This window comes from Ovis canadensis, chromosome 18 (genome assembly GCF_042477335.2).
Source record: "Ovis canadensis isolate MfBH-ARS-UI-01 breed Bighorn chromosome 18, ARS-UI_OviCan_v2, whole genome shotgun sequence".
NCBI classification, from domain to species: domain Eukaryota; kingdom Metazoa; phylum Chordata; class Mammalia; order Artiodactyla; family Bovidae; genus Ovis; species Ovis canadensis.
In genome coordinates, this window is record NC_091262.1 from 74,228,819 (window position 1) to 74,243,138 (window position 14,320).

Genomic DNA, 14,320 nt, shown 5'->3' on the forward strand with positions numbered 1-14,320 from the left:
ACATGAGGATACTCTTGGTTCATTCATTGCTCTGGACACTTAACAGACTCTGTAAACTGAAGACTTGGTCCCTTAGCTGTGGGAGATCATAATATATTTGATTTTTTAACATATCTCCAATCTGTGTCCATTCTGCATTTCTGAACCCCTTACTTGTTGCCCCTTAACCCTTCCAGAATGGATCAAGGTATTTCCACATTTTTTCTTCTCGTATTTTCTTATTTTTTTTTTACTTTCTGCTATTTATTCTAGATTTTGCTGATTTCATTTTCCAGTCCATCTTTTAAAATCATTTTTTAAAAACATCTTTGCTGAAATATTTTTAAGTCCTAAGGGCTTTCCCGTATTCTCTGTTCCTTTTCCTGGTAGGAAATCTATTTCTGTTTCTGAAATCTATTTCAGAATCTATTTCTGTTTCATAACTATTATTATGCTGAGTGGTAGGATATGAATTAAAAATTGTGATATCTTTATTTGCTTTAACCCATGAGTTATTTCTCCCCTCTAAGGTCAGTTGTTGTCTTTGCTTATCTGGATCTTTCTCTCATGTTGCCCATTGGCTCATGTACCTGCTTATCTGGGGTTGAGAAAAGTCTAGCAGCTGTTGTAAGTTTCTTCCCGGGCAGATGAGTGATCAGACTCAGAAAGACTGAGGAGCTGGCCAGGGTCCCACAAGGAGGAAGAGTGCAGCTGGTGTACCCAACCCTGTGCTTTCTGATCTGCTCTTCAGTGAAACTTTGTTTCTTGGTAGCTGAGTGCTTCTTTCTCTTCATATATGACTAACCACCTCACCCCATAAAAAGGTCTGTATCTTTCATGTCTGGATACCCTGCCCTCTGAGTTCCATCCGTCTTGGAAGTGCTGGGACTCTGTCAATGTCAGTTACGCTCTTCCGCCACCTCTGACTGTGCTGATTGTACTTGTGCCTCTCAGACCACGCAGACTGATTTAGGGTTTGGAAACACAGACAGCAAATTTAGGGCATCCATCCCCGTGCTTTATAACGAGTAGGTCTTCAGTACCTGTTTTTCAAGAGACTTGATTGATTTTAGGCCCAGACTCATTCACTTTGCTGACTCTCGGAGCACTGGCATTTTCTGCTAATAGTAGGTTGTGGGAGAAGGGTGGCATCAGTGTGTCAATAAGCAGAGGAGAGATTTGATCCTCAGAGCCCTGGAAACACCAGTTCTAAATCAAATGTTGCAAATGCATCAGCTTTTCTGTAACTTTCCGCTTTTCCAATTCAGCAGTTTTCTTTTCCATTTTTAAAAGGGCAGAGAGAATGTTAGGGCAAACAGAAGGACTATAACAAATACCCCAAAATGTACTGTCTCAGATACCCTGGAAGTTTCTCTCTTATGCATAAACAGTGCAGTGGGTGTTCCTGGTGGGTGGACAGCTCTCCTCCAGGCGGCGGCGTGGGGACCCAGCTTCCCCATCTTGGACTTCTCCATACTCTTAAGACCTTCTCACCATTTGTCCCAGGCTGGAAGAGTAACAAAGAGCGCAGCTCGACTGCTCCACCTCCCGAAGCCCTGGCATGCATCACTTCACTCACATCCGGTGGTAAGATCTCAGTCACATGGCCACACTTCACTGCAAGACGGATGGGAAATGAAGCCTGGCTGTGTACCAGGGAAAAGGAGACCCTGGACTTGGTGAGGCAGTCAGCAGTCCCCACCAGAGTGGGTGTTGTGAGCCAGCCCGGCGATTTGCTGGAGCCCCACCCATCAAGTATTACGGTGTGCCCACAGCGTGCCAAGCCCTGTGCTAGGTGCTGGCCATCCAGAAAGAAGTAAGACGCATTTCTCATCTGACCAAGTGTAGCAGAAGAGGCCGAGGGTAGTCAGAGCATCAGTGAGATGCAGCATGCCTTGTGCCATACCGGGGAGAGCAATTGGCCCAGCTTTTCAGCAAAGGAGGAAGAGTTATTTCTGCTGGCAGATGCTGGTGGCTTCAACAGGTGCCTGGCTTTCTGATCCCAATCTACTCTCTCATATATTTCCCGACTGAGGCTATTGAATAATGGGATGCAGGAGCTGGAAGCAGCCCCACAGATTGTCTGGTATCTTGTCCACCTCACTTAATTTAAAGATGGAAACAGCGAGACTTGCAAAGAGGGAGTGGCCAGCCTCAGTCACACAGCTGGGCAGGGGCACTTCCCACGCTCTGCTCAGGTGCAGATGCTTGCTTCTTTTCCTCCTTTTCTCTCGTTTCCTGTCTGACTGGGGTCACATTTCCCATGCACTTGTCTCTGCTGCCCCAGGGGGAGGTCTGCTTGAGTTCCTTCTGAGTCCCATGGTTTTGTCAGGGGGACATGCAGATCAGTCCCAGACTGGTTGCTTCTCCCAGACCCCATGTCCTTTCCCCAGGTGGGAGGCCTGCATAATCCACTCCCAGGCTCCCTGCAACCCCAGAAAAGACCTGGGTCCTCCCACTTGGGACAGGAGACCCTCTCGTTGAGGAGGCCACATGGGCATCCCAAGTGTACCAGCGCCCCCTAGAAGGACTTCTGGGTGCCCAGGGCTTTCTGCCTGCATAGGGAAGAATTCAAAGGAGTTCATGACTCCAGATAAGGTGCAAACTTGGGAAAACGTGGAGTAAACATTAACCGCGGGTACTTCAATTCACTTACCCTTCTAGGGAGAGCTTGCTCCTTAGCATGTTCTGACTTGTGGAGAGGACACAGTACAGTTACTTACAGGAAATTCACAGGAGCCCTTCAGCTTCGGAAGGTCCTCAAATCACAGGGGATCTGAGATGCAGGCACGTATTGGCAGCTTTTGGCTGTTCCTTGATGGTTTTTGTTTATTCCGAAAATGTGTATAGAGTCTTTCTGTAAGCGTAGAACAGTGCTAATTACAAGGGGTGGGAGGGGGCAGTCTGCCCTCGGCATGAGTCTCAGCCTCTGTGCACAGCGAGAGCTGAATGTTGCTAGGTGAGGATGGCAGGACATGGCTGAGGACAGAGCCGGGGCCAGAGCTGCGGAAGGGAGAGTCCTGCTCTAGGGTCGCTGGGCCCCAGCGGGCGGAGCCCAGGGCAGCGGAGGAGTCTGCCATTTGCAGCCTTGGGTTCCTGTTTATTTTCCCTTTTTTTTTTTTTAAACTGGAGTATTTGGGAGCTTCCCAGGTGGCCCTAGCAGTAAAGAACCCACTTTCTAATGCAGGAGACATAAGAGATGGAGGTTGTATGTCTGGGTTGGGAAGATCCCCTGCAGAAGGGCATGACAACCCACTTCAGTAATCTTGCCTGGAGAATCCCATGGACAGAGGAGCCTGGCGGGCTACCGCCCGTGGGGTCGCAGAGTTGGACACGACTGAAGCGATGTAACATGCAGGCATAGTTGATTTACAATGTTGTGTTAGTTTCTGGTGTATAGCAAAGTGATTCAGTTATACAGACATATATTCTTTTTCATGTTCTGTTCCGTTGCGGTTTATTACAGGATATTGAATATAGTTCCTTGTGCCATACAGGAGGACCTTGTTGTTTATCTGTTTTATCGGTAGTAGTTTGTATCTGCTAAAGCCAGACTCCGAGTTTATCCCTCCCCCACCCTCTTTCCCGTTGGGGAGCCGTAAGTCTGTTGGATGCAGGCTTCAGACGGAGGCTGCCTTGTGTACAGGGCTGTGCTAGGCATTGAGTGGAGAGCCTGGCCACAGTGCTCATCCATGTCAGCTGCTCCCATGCAGGACATGGTGCTCAGGGTCCCAGGCAGAGAATAGTCCCGGAAGGGCAAGTGGTGCTGGATTTCTGACCCACCTGTCAGCATCTAACAAAAGGCAGTAAGAGAGGGGCGGCACTGCCTTTAGAAGCGGTGAACCCATCTGGCCCACATCCCCATTTTATGGACAGACAGTCTCGTAACGGGAAGTTCTGGGCTGTTTTATGTGCAGATAGACAGGACTGAGGGCGCACGGTTTACAAGTGCTTTTCTTGAATTCCTTTCTCTCTCTTTTTCGGCCTTCTTTAGCATTTTAAGAGCGTGTTTTCCCCCAGCCTTTTATCTTCAGCGATCATTTATTGATTCTCTCTTTTATTTTCTAACATAACATTTGAGATGGGTAGGAAGTGATTCAAGGAAGAGTTCCAAAAGGCATGTGCTTAGCAGAGAAAGGAGCACAAGCTATCGTCTGGCTGGCGGAAAAACTTTCTGACGAGAGCGATTGCTCGTAGGAGGCAGTGATTCCTGCAGCCCTGAGATGTTCCAGCAGAAATCTGGGCACCCCTGTGGGGAAGATATTAGAAAAGGGGTTGAGCAACCAGGGACTGGTCAGATGGGAAGACCCCTGATGTTCCCGTCTCCTCTCCCCCATGTGAATCACAGACAGGGAATCCTGCTCATGCATTCAGACTTCTTTCTGCAGATGTTGCCTGAGCATCTTCTGGGCACCAGCCCCCAAGTAGACGGTGTCGGTGTCGGAGATGTCAAGGGAGCCAGTGTGCTTGGGTTGAGTCAGGAAATAGAAATTATGCAAATATAGATACTTCCTTGGTGGTCCAGTGATTAAGTCTCTCTTGCAATTCAGGGGATGCGGTTTGATCCCTGGTCAGGGAATTAAGATCCCACATGGCCCAGAGCCACTAAACCTGCACGCTGCAACTAGAGACTCTCTGCACTGCAACGAAAGATCCCGCATAATGCAACGAAGATCCCACATGCCGTGACTAAGACTTGAGGTGGCCAAATAAATAATTAAGAAAAGAAAGAAGGCATGCAAGTAGAGACTGTAGGAGTTAATCTGATAGATTTGGGCTCATGACAGTGTAAGGGTTGATGCCCTTGGATCCTGCTGTCATGGATAAATCGTTTACCCCCCAGTGAGGCACAACTGTCTCATCTGGAAAGTGGGCACTTATGCATTTATTTAAAGCAACTTATGGAGTCTCTTCAATTCACTTGACATTGTTCTTGGCACTGGGGCTTCGCTGGAGGACAAGATTGCCTTCATGTGGCTAATCTTCCAAGCGAGGAAGAAGAGGAAGAATAAAAAATAATATGCTTTTGGGTCATGATCAGTACCTTCAGGAAAATAAAGTAGGTATATGAATGAAGGGTGAAGAGGTAGGATCTTTACAGATGGGGTAGCCAGGAAGAGTTCTTTGATAGCAGATTATCTGAGCAAAACTTGAATACTGTAGAAGCAAGTCAGCACAAAAGTTTGGCCAAAGTGTTTGATAGAGAAAATGTCAAGTGCAAAGGGTCTAGGGTGGTATTTGCCAAAAGGGTTGAGGGTGCAGTTGGTACAGGAAAGACGAAGAAGGAGAGTAGGAGGAATTTAATCAGGTAGGCAGGAGCTATATTATATATGTTTGGGGGAGGATGAGACCTGGTAGCAAAATCCATTAAAAAAATTTTTTCCCCATCAGTTTTAGACACGCATCAAAATTGTAACCCTTACTTCTCTCTGCATGTGAGTAGCCGCTTCTTCAGAAAAGCTATCAATCAGACGGATGTTATTTCCAGCGAGGACACAAACACCCTTGGAGCATCCATATGCAGAGATGGGATTTTGGTATCTCAGTCAATGGTAAACCCCACCCAGCTGTCTGGTCGTGTAGAAAAAAAATTCACATTAAAATGCAAATGCTCCTGAGAAAGTGAAATGTTGATGGGTACAACCCTCCAAAGAAAAATATTCATGAAATACGGGCTGTTGATCCACAGCTAGCTGGCTGAGCTGTTTGCTCAGCAAGACCTGAGTGCTAAGAAATCTCAATTACAGGCACTGTGCTGTGTCCTCCGGAAACCCCAGGACCTCCCCCAGGGGCATTGAGAAATGGGGACACACAAGTGCTGGGTAATCAGGAGATGGGGTGAGGAACTCACTTCTTTAAAGCCGTGGTCCCCAACATTTTTGGCACCAGGGACCAGTTTCATGGAAGAGAATCTTTCTGTAGACTGTGGGGTGGGGGCGTGGTGGTTTCTGGATGTTTCGTTACGTTTATGGTGCACTTTATTTCTGTCATCATTACATCAGGCACTAGATTCTGAAGATTTGGGGACCTGCTTTAAAGGACTTTCTGGCCACATCTGTTTCATATGCTAGTTAAACTTCTCAGTCTGGACTGGGGTCGGGGGCAAAGAATGGAGACTTTTGCTTCCATGTCCCCTGCAGGAGGAAGGGTCCACATTCCTTCACAGTCATTTCAGCTTCTTCTGTTCCTCATCGATCAAGACCTTCATTTTGAGTTTCCTTAAAAGGATTGTCCTCTCCCTTGTGTGATTTTTTGGGGAGATTGAGGAACATACATTTTCTCAGTTGTTGTTGTTTGGTTGCTAAGTCATGTCTGACTCTTTGCGACCCCATGAACTACAGCACACCAGGCTTCCTTGTCCTTCACTCTCTCTCGGAATTTGCTCAAACTCATGTCCATCAAGTCAGTGATGCCATCCATCTGTCTCATCCTCTGTCATCCCCTTCTCTGCTTGCCCTCAATCTTTCCCAGCATCAAGGTCTTTTCCAGTGAGTCGGCTCTTCGCATTAGGCAGCCAAAGTATTGGAGCTTCAGCTTCAGCATCAGTCCTTTCAATGAATATTCAGGGTTGATTTCCTTTAGGATTGACTAGTTTGACCTCCTTTGCTGTCTAAAGTGATTCTCAAGAGTCTTCTCCAGCACCACAATTCGAAAGCATCAGTTCTTCAGTGCTCAGCCTTCTTTATGGTCCAGCTCTCAACAACACTTAGCAGGTAGGTGTTCCCATCATATTTTGTACACCAGGAAAACTGAGGCTCAGAGATGAATGGAGGGAGGGAGGTTTGTGGCCTTTTGCCAGGAAGCAATAGAACAGGGTACTTGGGAGTGTAGGCTTAAAGCCAGATGTGTGTTCAGATCTCTTGACACCTCCCAGCTGTGGGACCTGCTTTGGGATGTCCCTTCCTCTCACTGGCTTGACTTTGCTGCTTGATAAAATATGATGACAGCACTTCCTCCTCTGTGATTGTTACGAGGGCTGAAATTGTCCATGGATGTGAAGTGCCCAGAACACTGCCTGGCCCCTAGGAAGGGCTCCATCACCCCATGCTCCCCTGACTGCCCTCTGGGTGTCCAAGGAGGAAGTGAGAGATGATGGCTTAGCCAAGCAGGACTGTCCAGGTGAGGGGCAGCCAGACTTGATACCCTGAGTCCCTGCTAGGTGTCTGGATCTATTTGAACTCACATCTGTGGATTTCAGAATGAAGCCCCCACCCCCATACACACCCAATGACACCCATTGGACACAGATCTCAGATATAGCCAGCTTGGTCACCCAGTTCTCATCTGACTCCCTGGGGAATTATGACACCCACTTTATAGATGAGAAAACTGATGTTCATGATCTTTGCTATTCTCCCAGAAGACAGCCTGCCTGTTTAACTATCTGCTGTAATCACTTGCTGTTACTTGAAGAAGACAAGCTTCTTTCTCCTGGGGGGTTGCAAACAAAAGCCTCTTTCAGCCAATGTTATTTCTTGCTGCGGCGCCGTCGTTGTTGTTCCATCACTAAGTAGTGTCAGACTCTTCGCGACCTCATGCAGCACGCCAGGCCTCCCTGACCCTCACCATCTCTCAGAGTTTGCCCAAGTTCATATCCATTGAATCGGTGATGCCATCCAACTGTCTCATCCTCTGCACAACCAGCCAGGACTAAGTGGCTTGAAATATAAGTGGTTATTATCTCTTAAGGCTCTGTGGGTGAACTGGGCTTGATGGGGCAGTTTCTGCGTGAGGACTCCTGCATTGGAGTCATGTGGTTGGAAGGTTCCTCCGCGCAGACGTTTGGTACCTGGGTGGGGTGGCTGGCACAGCCAGGGCTTTCAGCCTCTCTTTCCTCGTTCCTCTCCACAGGCCAGGATCGGGCCTCTCTGCAGCAGGCAGTCCTAGGGATGTTGACCTTCCTGCGGGGCACCTGGCTTCCCCCAGAGTGCAGTGTTCCAGAGGGTAGGAAGTGGAAGCTGCCAGTGTCTTAAGGCTGGACCCAGAAACTGGCACAGGGTCACTGCCAACTGTGTGGTGTCACCCCAAGGGAGGGGACGTGGGTCCGCCCCTCCAGGGTAGAGCGTGTCAGAGGCTCTGTGGTCATCTGTGACCCACCACAGCTGGGGAAGAGGGTTTTGGCAGATGCTGTGGGCTATGGATGTGTTTGGCAGCTCACTTCCGTGTAATGTGGGTTCTGCTAGTTGCCTGAAAATAGATCTGGGATCTTGCCTGATACACCTGGAGATATGCTGCTTGGCCTGAGTGGTTGGCCAGGACCTGCATCTTTGGGGAGCTGGGAAAAAAGTGGTCTGGCAGACAGACTGAGGCCTGGAAGCAGTTGGCATTTGGGGTCTGTGGGACGCTGGTCAGTGGGGTACATGCCACAAGATGAGCAGGGCTGAGGGGCAGACGGGCCTCAGCAGCAGAGCGCCAGCCGACAGTCAGCTTCTGGAGCAAAGCAGTCTTTCCCTGGAGGATGGGGACGGACATGAAGGTCAGCAGCCCAGGCCTGGGGTCACCGAGCAAGCTTCTCAGACGGGAACTAGGAGCTGCGCTCAGGCAGAGGCCTGGTTCGAAGTGCAGTGCAGGTGGGTGCTGACCAGGGGCCCCATAGTCAGTCTGGAAATGCAGACTCTGAAGTGACTGGAACCTAGGGCCCTGAGACTCAGCCCCTGAGAGGCGGAGGCCTTGAGTCCTGGGTGCTCCTGAGAAGCAGGGCATGAGTTGGGTGGGGTGTCTGCAGAGGGATGGGGGAGCTGAGAGACAGACCAGTCTGGGACCTCTGCAGGGACTGACTGTGCACCCTTTAGGACCCCAGCCCTGGCTGAGGACATTCAAATGGGCCACAAGTTCCCTTCAGTTCTGGAGCTCCTTTCACCAAGGATCGGTGCCCTTCCCAGCCCCTACTGGGTGACTGGCACTTTAGCAGGGCTTCCCAAGTGGCTCAGAGGTAAAGAATCTGTCTGCAGTACAGGAGATGCAGGAGATGCAGGAGATGCAGGTTGTCCCCTGGGTCGGGATGATCCCCCTCGAGACAGAAAAGGCAACCCTCTCCAGTATTCTTGCCTGGGAAATCCCACGGACAGAGGATCCTGGCAGGCTACAGTCCATGGGGTCGTGCCCACACACACACCACAGACAGTTGTGTAGGGCCCGGCAAAGGCCTGGTGATCTGGCAGAAGCAGTTGTGAAGTAACTGAATGATGATGCTAAGCATTGCCTCTTAAAAAACTAACTTAGACTTACAGTTGCGGAAGCAGCGCAGAGTTCTCCCCCAGCTTCCCCTCAAGCTCACGTCTTGCGTGGTCAGAGTGCAGTGAGCAAACCCAGGCAGAGAGCATCGTACACGGCTGCTAACTAAACCGCAGACCTTACTCTGATGTCAGCAGGTTTCCCACGAAGGTTCTTTTCCTATTCCAGCGTCCCACCCAGGATCCCACATCCCTTAATTGCCCTGGCTCCTTCATCCCCTCCAGTCTGTCTTTCCTTGTGCTTCATGATCTTGACACTTTTGGAGAGCACTGATCAGTTATTTTGCAGAATGACCCTCAGTTTGGGTTTGTGCGATGTTCAGAGGTGGTCCATTTTTGGCAGGGATCCCACGGAGGTGATGCCATGTCCTGCTCGCTTCCTCCTATCAGGGGCTCATAGTGTCCATGTCTCATGACTGGTGATGTTGACCTTGGCCACATGTTTCAGGTGCTGTCTGCCAGGCTTCTCCACTGTCAAGTTCCTCTCTTTCCTTTCTGATTAATAGATGTCTTGAGGGAGGTACTTTACCCAGGAGACTAAGCAAACTCTGTTTCTCTCTAAATTTTCACCCATTACTTTTAGCTTCCATCAATGCGTCTTTTCTACAACAGTTACTACTGTAATCTTTGCCTAATGATAATTTTCTGTTTCCTTCTTTATTTCTGCTTTTATTACTTGGAATTCTACTGTAAGAAAGAACCGTCTCTTCTCCCCCATTTATTTGTTTATGTGGTTATTTATAGCTATATAGACCCCTGGATATTTACATTATTCTATAAGCTATGATTTGTTGCTGTGGCTATTTATTTTCTTGCTTACGTTGTTCCAGCTTTGGCTTCATATTAAGAACACCTTCAGTTTTGCACTTGTGTTTTTGACCAGCCCCACTCATTTTTTTTTTGTGAGCATTTCTTTATTTTTTCAAGTTGTAAGATGTTCAAAGTTATCTTGTATTTTCCTTTCCCAAATCCTGCGGCAAGCCGCTTCTCCAAGGGTCCTGGTTCCTTTCATTGGAGAATGGTGTATAGAAACCAAGATCTGGGTGTTGGGTGTGCTCACTGCTACTGAGGTGTCACTGCGTTTAGACCCTCGCAGGGACACAGCTGGGAATTACATGGTGATGCACTAACACATGAATATATCCTCATCTGTATTTCTGTATCCACCTACCTGTATGTATATTAAAAACCATAAGTCTATCTTGATAGCTCTAATTCTGGTTCAACGACACAAGGTTCATTTAACCTTCCCTCCTTTCCTTATTTGTAATTCCTTTCTCCGGCAGTGAGAAGCCCAGTTCTCATTATCTCAGATACATGTATTTAACTCCAATATAGAGTAGTTTCAGAATTGCTGACCCACATCCCTGTGAGAAATGCGTTTACTAAGTGATGACAACACCTTCTATCCTCAATGCCACACTACACATTCAAAAACATGGTTTTCCAAAGCCACTGAAGTTAACGCCTTTCTTTCCCACCCTCTTCAGTATGGTTATATTATTTATTTGGTCCTTTTGTTAGTGTTGACATCCTATTTTGAGTTTCTCTCACATCTTGGTCGTTTTTAGTTGCTTTTGTGTGTGCATATGAAGATCATATGAAACATCACGGTGCTTCTCCGTCAGATCTGAACCAAAAGATATACTCGGAGACATGTCACTCCCTCTTCATCCCTGCCAATCTGATCTCATCCTTGACTTCTCTCTACCCCTTTCTTACCTCCTCTAGGTAGCCCATCTCTCATTTCTAATTTAGCCTTTCTATATTTCCTCTATACTGATGAGCAGGTTGTATATCTTATAGCCTCATTCTTGAGTGAATTGCAGCATTCCACTCTCACTGTTTGCTTTTCTAATTTAACCGTAAGTCCCGGAATGATCTCCAAATTAGTTCGTATCACTCTTTTTCCCTCCTTCTTTACAGTTGCATAGTACTCTACCGTGTGGCTATACCAGAGTTCATTCAGCTCCCCTCCTGTGTCTGAGTGTTTAGGTTACTTATCACATTTTTGCATTTTCCAATGATGTTGCATTGAATAAACTGCATGGATATTTTTGTAGTGCTGGGCAATGTCTTCAGAGCTCTGTCCAAGGAATGAGCTTGCCAGCTTGGCAGATAAGTGCACATGCAGTTCTACTGGGTGTTGCCAACTTTCCCTCCAGTAAGCTTTACCCTCCACTGTCGGAAAATATTTGTTTCTTGAAAGTCAAGGTTTGTGTCCATCTTGAATTGATTACAGATGAGGGCTGGAGACAGAGGATAATGTATTTAAGGTGACACAGCTCATTGGGGGCCAAACTGGAACTCAGATACAGCTCCCCAGAGTCCCCACCTCTTTCCCTACTTCCTGCTTCTCCTGAGAATTGGGAGTGGGTTCTCCTGGCAAGTGGGGTCCTTGGCCCAGAGGGAGTAGTAGGCAGGCAGGTGTGATCTGGCTGGTGGGGTTGTGTCTTGTTTTCACTGCTGAGTTTAAGCAGTCTTGCCCTGGAGCTGCCTGATGATCTTAGGGAAGTCTAGGCTAATATAATGCACTCTTCCCAAAACTAAAAAGTGTACTCTCATCTGAGTGGGAGAAAGACTGATTCAGTTCAGTTCAGTTCAGTTCAGTTCAGTCGCTCAGTCGTGTCTGACTCTTTGCGACCCCGTGAATCGCAGCACGCCAGGCCTCACCAACTCCCAGAGTTCACCCAGACTCGTGTCCATTGAGTCAGTGATGCCATCCAGCCATCTCATCCTCTGTCATCCCCTTTTCCTCCTGCCCTCAATCCCTCCCAGCATCAAAGTCTTTTCCAATGAGTCAACTGTTCACATGAGGTGGCCAAAGTACTGGAGTTTCAGCTTTAGCATCATTCCTTCCAAAGAAATCCCAGGATTGATCTCCTTCAGAATGGACTGGTTGGATCTCCTTGCAGTCCAAGGGACTCTCAAGAGTCTTCTCCAACACCACAGTTCAAAAGCATCAATTCTTCGGCGCTCAGCCTTCTTCACAGTCCAACTCTCACATCCGTATATGACTACTGGAAAAACCATAGCCTTGACTAGACGGACCTTAGTCGGCAAAGTAATGTCTCTGCTTTTGAATATGCTATCTAGGTTGGTCATAAGTTTTCTTCCAAGGAGTAAGTGCCTTTTAATTTCATGGCTGCAGTCATCATCTGCAGGGATTTTGGAGCCCCCCAAAATAAAATCTGACACTGTTTCCACTGTTTCTCCATCTATTTCCCATGGAGTGATGGGACCGGATGCCATGATCTTCGTTTTCTGAATGTTGAGCTTTAAGCCAACTTTTTCACTCTCCTCTTTCAGGAGGCTTTTTAGCTCCTCTTCACTTTCTGCCATAAGGGTGGTGTCATCTGCATATCTGAGGTTATTGATATTTCTCCTGGCAATCTTGATTCCAGCTTGTATTTCTTCCAGTCCAGCGTTTCTCATGATGTACTCTGCATAGAAGTCAAATAAGCAGGGTGACAATATACAGCCTTAAAGTACTCCTTTTCTTATTTGGAACCAGTCCCTTAAGGGTTAGTACAGGGAGCTGTTTTTTCTGTTTATATCAGTATTTAAACTTTTCTTACCTTCCACATAGTAAACTAAGCCTCCCTTTCATCAGACTTCAAGGTGGGAAAGAAAACAAGCCCAACGACTGACGAGGGCCCCTATATCTTATTATCTGGACCCACACTCTCCTTGACCACATGGGTGAGCTGAGTGCAGAGAGATTTGCCCTGGCTCTTCCCCAGGTTAGGAGCAGGTAGGAGGCTGGTCCCAGTCTGTCCATTGCTCACTCTGAGTGCAAATGGTGTCACCATTTGTAGATGGCAGACAAGAGAAGACAGATGCCCTGGGCTTCCCCAGGCTCCCTTGAGTCCACCTTTTCATTCATTCATTCATTCACTTGCTATTTCAGTACACTGAGCACCATTAGAACTCCAGGTCAGGGAGGGCTGGGACACGGAGATGAACCAGACTCAGGAGCTCACAGTTGAGTAGGGAAGGACCTGGATAAAGCGATGGTTATAGAATAGGACTGGATATGCTCAAAACGCAGTCTGCAGTGGGCCTCCTGACATCAAGAAGGGATCCTTGGAGAGAGGCTGCCAAGTATGCTGAACCTGAATGGATGAATGGCAGTTGTCCAAGCTGGGAGAAGAGTGGGCAGATGCGCTGAGGTCAGAGAACACGGTGGGAGTTAAGGGGAGGGGGCTGTAGGACCAGAGAGAGAGGCATGAGAGGGAGGCAGGGGATGAGTGGTACTTTGGCTGCTGGGTTTGATCCTGACTCAGTTTTTGAGTTCTTTGTTTTATTCACGGCCATATCCCTAGTGCCTAGGGCAGTGCCAGGCATGTTGTAGGTGTTCAGTAACTATTTTGAGTCTCAATTCTGTGTCTCTTAAAGGGGACAAGCACTTCTTTTTGCTGCTGCTGTATCCCAGTACTTTCAAATAGGGTCTGGCACACAGAAGGTGCTCAATGAATATTTTTCACGTGGCTGACAGGCTGGATGACAATATAGAGTTTGGCCCATACCTTGTACTTACTGATTAGCAGCTACGATTGTTATCTTCTTGGGTAGCTAGAGAAGTAGTTACTGGTCAGGTCATGATGGGTCTCATGTGCAGATCCAGCAATATCTGTCAGTAAAAGACAATGATAATGATGATGTAATAGAGGAGAACCTTTGTATTTCATTACAAGTTAATCACTAAAGGGATGATGCCTATGAGCTTACATTATACCTAATGGCCCATCTCTGGGAACCCTGTCTCCCAGGTAATGAACATTAAGCTAAAACAACTTTGTTTAGCTCATAGGAAACCTCTTGGCCAGGCCCACCTATGAATAACTGCAGGAAGGGAAAAACTAGCACATCCCTTCTGGAGGCTGACCAGAACCAAGAAATGTTTGACTTTACTTCCTCCCCTCTTGGTATAAAAGAAGCCCAAATTCTGACTCAGGCAAGATGGTTCTTTGGGACATGAGTCCACCATCCTCTCAGTCTGCCAGCTTTCCAAATAAAGTAGCTATTCCTTGGCCCAACAACGTGTCTCTGATGAGCAGTACAAACTTGGACTCAGTAATGGTAATAATAACAATTGTAAACCTTTG

The 14,320-nt window shown here is 47.6% G+C and overlaps 1 protein-coding gene across 4 annotated transcripts in view; it reads left to right on the top strand.

Annotated features, from left to right (window-relative positions):
* Window positions 1-14,320, top strand: part of TUNAR (transmembrane neural differentiation associated intracellular calcium regulator) — a 55,097-nt gene that overhangs the window by 24,540 nt on the left and 16,237 nt on the right. Inside the window, exon 1 of one of the 4 annotated variants that reach the window (XM_069558880.1) lies at window positions 1,517-1,566. The exons of the other annotated variants lie outside the window; for them this stretch is intronic. The gene's annotated coding sequence lies outside the window, so the exon portion shown is untranslated. Of the gene's footprint in view, window positions 1-1,516; window positions 1,567-14,320 lie in introns of those variants that run through there. 4 annotated transcript variants of the gene reach the window in all.